This window comes from Sinocyclocheilus rhinocerous, unplaced genomic scaffold (assembly GCF_001515625.1).
Source record: "Sinocyclocheilus rhinocerous isolate Xijiao unplaced genomic scaffold, SAMN03320098_v1.1 scaffold2516, whole genome shotgun sequence".
NCBI classification, from domain to species: Eukaryota; Metazoa; Chordata; class Actinopteri; order Cypriniformes; family Cyprinidae; genus Sinocyclocheilus; species Sinocyclocheilus rhinocerous.
In genome coordinates this window covers 332799-339714 of record NW_015639821.1, presented here as the reverse complement: position 1 = coordinate 339714, position 6916 = coordinate 332799, and the positions used below count along the sequence as shown (strand labels likewise).

The 6916-nt window shown below is 32.8% G+C and overlaps 1 pseudogene; it reads left to right on the top strand.

Annotated features, from left to right (window-relative positions):
* Positions 1-6916, top strand: part of LOC107752172 (ras-related protein Rab-27B-like) — a 44234-nt pseudogene that overhangs the window by 26821 nt on the left and 10497 nt on the right.

Here is a 6916-nt window from a genome sequence, read left to right as displayed (position 1 = left end):
AATGGTGCAGGATATGCTTTTTTTTTTTTCTTTTTTTTTTACAATTTTCATTCACAAATAATTACAAAGAAATGGCAAGTAAAACATTGAATTAAACCTAAAATTTTGATGTAGAAAGACTGAAGTAGTATTTACTTATTTTTACAGTGTACTGTCGTGATCATTTCATCCTCATTCACTTTCATTGAATGAAAAGAGCAACCTGAAAATTGCATAAACTTCTTTATTTTTATGGTGGACTATACTTTTAATTTATGAACTTAATGTCGGTTAAACTTAGAGTTCATGAGTCAGGGTTATTATAGTTAACTGAAACTAAAACCATAAAAACATTTTTGTTACTTGAAATAAAATAAACTTTAACTGAAAAATTATATATTTTTAAATCTTATTTTAGCTAGTTGCCAAAGCAACATTAATCCTCATTAACTAAAACTAAAATAACTAGAACTAAACCTGAAATTAAAACGAATAAAAACTACATTAAAAATAATAATAATAATAAAAATGACAAAAACCAACCAAATGGATGAAGCTTAAATTAAAATCAGTAAATATCAAATATCAAATCTAAATCTATAATATTACTTAAAATAACACAGTACATCAGTTAAAGGTTTGTTTTGTCACTATCTCATGTCTGCTCCTCCTTAACAGGGTTTCTTGCTGACTGGATCTCATTCACTTGTAAATGCTGTAATTATTGGTATTGGGAAATCCAGGTCATGTTTTCCCACAGGCCTTTGCTCTCCAGCTCTCTCTTCTTGGAATCACACGACTATCCCATCTCTGTCCATTAAGGCTGATAGTCTTTTTCTGAAGTTAAACAAAAAATTAAAGGTTTAAAACTAGTGCTGGGCGGTATACCGGTTCATACCGAATACCGGTGTTTATTTTTGTTATGATATGAATTTTTAAAATACCGCAATACCGGTGTATGTCGCTTAAACAATTATCAATACTATCACGGTTTTGTTAAAATTAGATGAAAATGTTCAAAAAGAACTGATACACACACTGAAAACATTTCAATAAGTTTTATATTTGAAAATCAACAAACAACAAATACAATTAGCAGCTATATGCACTTTTTTTTTGCATAAACATTAAATTAACATTAACATGAAGCCCTAATAATAATAATAATAATAATAAATCACTTCAAAGTTGGGGTTGATTTCGAGTTCACATATAAACATAAATTGATGATTTAAGACGGTAGTGTAAGCAAGTTTAGTTTGAAAACATTTAAAAGTAAATAAGACACAATTAGACAATATTTGAATAAAATAATAATAATAATAAATATTTATTTGCAACAACTGATGGAGTACTGAATGCTGCACGCACGCGCAGCGTTGTCAAGGTAACATCTGGTCAGTCATTCCCTTCGCCAAGGGAGATTCAAACGCTTATACGAGACAGTAATACCCTGCACCCTTCAAAGAACACACTTCAAGGGCTCTGCCCTTCGAAGGGAGTAGGGCATAAGGATGCTCACTTCTGTTTGGAATTCGCACCATGTCTCTTGTATCACCGCGGAGGCGCGGACGTGCTCTCTCGTTTCATTCAAATGCAGCTTGCCGTCTTGCGTCTCAGTTTTTGATTGTATTCCTCTCTCAATCAGTAGAAAATATGGTTAATACCCGGTCATGCATGAAAAAAAAAATACCGTCATGTACCGTGAAACCGGTATAATTTTGAAAAATACCGTGATATAAATTTTTGGTCATACCGCCCAGCACTAATTAAAACCATTGTTTGCTTAACCAGCAACTGCATAACAATATTCAGAACACGCTAGAATCGTGTAAGCTGCTTTTGCGTGGGTAAAAAGCACATTTAGTGATGCAGTTTAATGAATCGCCCTGTCTGCTGCGTCAGATTGTCTAAATGTCACAGTTTGTCTGATCAAATGTCATGCATTAGACCTGCTTTAACCAGAACTATGTCATGAATGTTCCTGTAGGTCTGTCTGACCAGCAGCTTGACTCGATTAACTACATGTGATCAGCTAATGAACGAGAGACATTGTATACTGGACAATACTAATTAAAGATGGCCAAAACAATCTAGTTAGGCTTGACTGTCTGGAACTGATGCGTGTATAAAGTGCATGTTCTGCTAAATCGTTTTAGCATCTGTTGAGATGTCAAAGGTCTCTTGTTTTGTTTATTGAGTTTGTTTTTAAGGTCATCTGCTTTGACCCTTCCCTCATTTTCCTATTAACCAGGCGTTTCTGACATCTGCTTTTAATGCCAAAATACATTCTCATACCTCTGTTTTGTGTTCAGAGACTGAAGAAAGCAGCCCTTAAAAAAAAAACAGTTAGATGCTGCACCAGCTTCTCGAATCACACTTTTAACAGTTTTAACGTTTTATTTTAAATATTTTTAAAAACAGCTCAAGAGTATTTGCAAAACCAAGCAATGCCCAATATCATCCAGCATTAATTAAAATCAAATAAAATATAAAAACATGAACATATTTTATTTTAGTTAGTTGTTAAGGCAGCGTTTCTAATTTCCATTTAAAGTTGAATTACTAAAATTATTAACAGTATAACTATAACTTAACTATATAGACATATTAAAAATGACAAAAATAGAACAAAATGACCAAAGCTTTAATTCAAATTAAAATGAAATGAAAATAATAATATTAATAAATACTATATTAGTACATTCAGTTAGTTGCCAAGGCAACATTTCACATTTTTTTCTAGTTTGTTGAACTAAAATGACTAAAACTGAAATCGTAATAAAACTAAATAGACATTTAGACATATTTATTTAGACAGAAATGCAAAAATGAAAAAAACTGAACAAAATGACTAAAACTTTAACAATTTTCCAAGGAAGCATTTCTAATTTTTGTTTAGTTCAAGTTGAAGTACTAACATTTCTAAAACTAAAACTGAAATAAAAATGAATAAAAACAAAATAGATATATATAAAAAAATAATAAAATGACAAAAACAGAACAAAACTACTAAAACATTAACTAAAATGAAAATGAAAATAGAAATACTAATATTAATAAATACTATAATAGTACTAGATTTAACTAAACCAATTCAAAATGGAAAATACTGCTATTAATAAATACTATAATAGTATATTTATGAGCTTAAAATAACACAGATATCAACATGCAAAAAGTCACTAAGAACCCCTTAGCAACCGCATAGCACACCATGGCAACCAGCCACTGCAGCCCGGCATCATGGTTTTGTCTTTTGCTCAGGTGAACACGTCATTTTCAGTGAATGTAGAAATCTAGTGTGTGATTTTCAGGGTTTGTCAGCCGCAGGGCTCATGGGAGGTTGTTGTAGACCCGGCTCAGACCGGCGCAGGGGGGCTCTGACCCCGTTTGGTCCCTGTTTCGTAATTGCATGCAACAAAATGCAGTTTGCAATTGCATGCACTGAAACGCATTTCGTAATTTCATGCACCAAAACGCATTCCATAATTGAATGCAACAAAATGCATTCCGCAATTGCTTGCAACAAAATGCATTTTCATTTGCATGCTAAATAATGCATTTCGCAATTGTTTGCAACAAAGCCTATTTTGCAATTGCGCACAACAAAATGCACACACACATATATACATATATATACAGTGGGTACGGAAAGTATTCAGACCCCCTTAAATTTTTCACTCTTTGTTATATTGCAGCCATTTGCTAAAATCATTTAAGTTAATTTTTTTTTTTTCTTTTGGAATATCAATTGAAAAATGCCAAGTTATCTGCACAGGTCAGTTCTTATCTAGTTAACGGTGCATGCAAAAAAATGCATTTCACAAAGCATGCAACTAAATGAATTTCGCAATTGCATGTAAATAAATGCATTTTGCAATTGCATGCAACAAAATGCATTTTGTGTTTGCATGCAACATAATGCATTTTGCAATTTACAATTGCATACAAGAAAAGGTATTTCATAATTGCATGCAAAAAACGCATTTCATACTTGCAATTATGAAATTGCATGAAATTGCATGAAATTACAAAATGAGTTTTGGTGCATGAAATTACAAAATGCGTTTAGCTACATGCAATTATGAAATGCATTTTGGTAAATGAAATAATAAAATGCGTTTTGGTACATGCATGCACCAAAACGCATTTTGTAATTGCATGCAGCTAAACGCATTTCATAATTGCATGCAGCTAAACCCATTTTGTAATTTCATGCACCAAAACGCATTTCGTAATTGCATGCAACAAAATGCAGTTTGCAATTGCATGCACTGAAACGCATTTCGTAATTTCATGCACCAAAACGCATTCCATAATTGAATGCAACAAAATGCATTCCGCAATTGCTTGCAAGAAAATGCATTTTCATTTGCATGCTAAATAATGCATTTTGCAATTGCGTGCAACAAAATGCACACACACAGACACACACACACACACACATATATATATATATATATTTAAAATAGTCTTCTGTAATCTCAATATGTTCCTCAAGTCATATAGATAATTTAATTTCTGTAAGTGAATGCACAAATAATTGAGCTTGTATTTGTAGATATGTAAGATATTGTAAGGTCCTGATAGTAATGGTCTTCAGTGTGACTGGACACTTCTACATTAGTTACGTTGATGTTTTGGGTTTAAATACACTACCTGAGATATGATCGCTCCCTTTAGGCAAATCTTCATGACCTTACATATTAAAATACACATTTAAGTGTATATTTTATTGCAGTTTATCTATTTGCGTCTTTTTTTTATTTCCCTCCACTTCAGCAGCACTGACATACACCAAAACTTAGTTTTATTCCTCTCTATATTCTGAAGGTTTTTACTGAGGGTTTGTTCATATATTATTCACACTGATTTAAATGACATTTTATTCCTAAAAACATTTTTTTCTTAAAAATCCTGATTTATGGAGTGATAAAAAGAGAAATCCAAAATCCCTGTCAACAAAATCAAAGAATTTTGAACCTGGCTTTATCCAATATTTAGTTTTATTTTCTGGAAATGTTTGCAAATTGAATTAGATATTACCTAGCTTGTATATTTAAACATAAGATTTCAGATAACTTACAATACAAAACAATTGTCTTCGTTTATTGTGATTAATCAATTGGAGAAAGAATGGTGATATAAAAAAAATAAACTTTTTATTTGTATTGTCTTGCTTTAAATTAAATGTAAACAATGTCACTGTACAACTAATCTTAGTGGTCTTAAAATCTGTTTCTTTTCTTCTCTTCATATTCTTGTGGCATAATGTGCTCTTAACATGACCGGTTCGCTGAGATCGTATGCTGTAGAAGTATATTCATTGGGATTGAGTGAATCAGGATTGAACACAGACAGGAAGTGGCGTGTTTTATTTTAGGAGACGGTGAGGTGTGAAAGATGTGAGAGACACAGAGCGCCACAGATCTGCTGATCACGAGGAAGCGGCTCTGGGTCATGTGCAGGACGAGCCGCTCACAGATGAATGAAGCTCTATTCATCTATCTCTGATGAACTCTAGTGAATGTGTGAGCGCTGAGCGTTTGCTGCGGGCTGTGATGCGTTTACTGCAGCGTCTCTAGCCCACACGTATAAATGAGATTATTTGAGTGCTGTAGAAATGGCCCTGGGGCCCGCTGGACCCTGAGACCTTCTGAGAGAGAGACCTTCCGTCACACTGAGATATTGTTCAATCTGTCTCTTTCTGGTTTCTTTGGCCTTGATGTGTGTTATTGGTTGAGCAATATGGGCTCTTTAATAGCGAGCAGAGTTGTATAGTACACACACATGTACATAATACAGAAAAATACAGTTTTCTTTTGCAATTTCAGTAACATCAGTTTACTATATATATATAGATATAGATAGATAGATATTGTTGTGCAAAATTAAATATTTAGCTATTAGTATTAATAGTATAAAATATCAGTGTATATACACACAAACACAAACACGCACATAAATATGTGTGTGTCTGTGTAACAATTGTCATTTTTTTCCTCAAAAGTTATTAAATATGTAATTTTTAAATTAATTTAACAGTTTCAATGATTGTCTCTTATTTATCTGTTTTTCTGTCTTCTATTTTTTTAAATTAATTATGTGATTTCCAGTTTTATTTTAGTATTAAGATACAATTATAGTTTTTATTAACTTTTCAATCAATTTTACTTCAAATTTATCTTGTTATGTGTCAAATTTTTGTTATGTGTTTTTGTCATTGTTTTTTACATACACGTCTATGTAGTTTTTAATTGATTTTTATTTCAGTTTTAGTTGTAATTATTTTAGATAATTAAATTTATCTAAATTTATTTAGATAGTTAAAATAAATTAAAATGAGAAATGTTGCCTTGGCAACTGTCTGAAATAATTTTATTTTATTTCAGTTAATGTTAATTTCTTTTCAAGTAATGAAAATATTTCTGGTTTAGTTAACTAATAGTAATGTAATGTGATTTCATTGATTTACTTTGGTTTTAAATTTCCATGGTGTTTGTTTGCATGTTTGTTGTGTTGATTTATTAAGGTGGGTTGAATATGTTCACGTGTTTATTGTGGTTGCTGTAATATCCTCATGCTGTTTGTTGTGCAGGTTCAGCTCCGCCAGCACTATGACCGATGGAGATTACGACTATCTGATCAAACTCCTGGCTCTCGGGGACTCCGGAGTGGGCAAGACCACCTTCCTCTACCGCTACACCGACAACAAGTTCAACCCCAAATTCATCACCACCGTGGGCATCGATTTCAGGGAAAAGAGAGTGGTTAGTGTCCGCGCCGTCGTTTTTCTGTTTCTGTTTGAGTTACGAGCTTTGATGTTTCCCGTGAGTTTGGCCCTCCATCCTCATGAAATTGGCGCGTGTGTGAGCGTGTGTGTGTGTGTGTGTGTGTGTGAGCGTGTGTGTGAGCGTGTGTGTGTGTGTGTGAG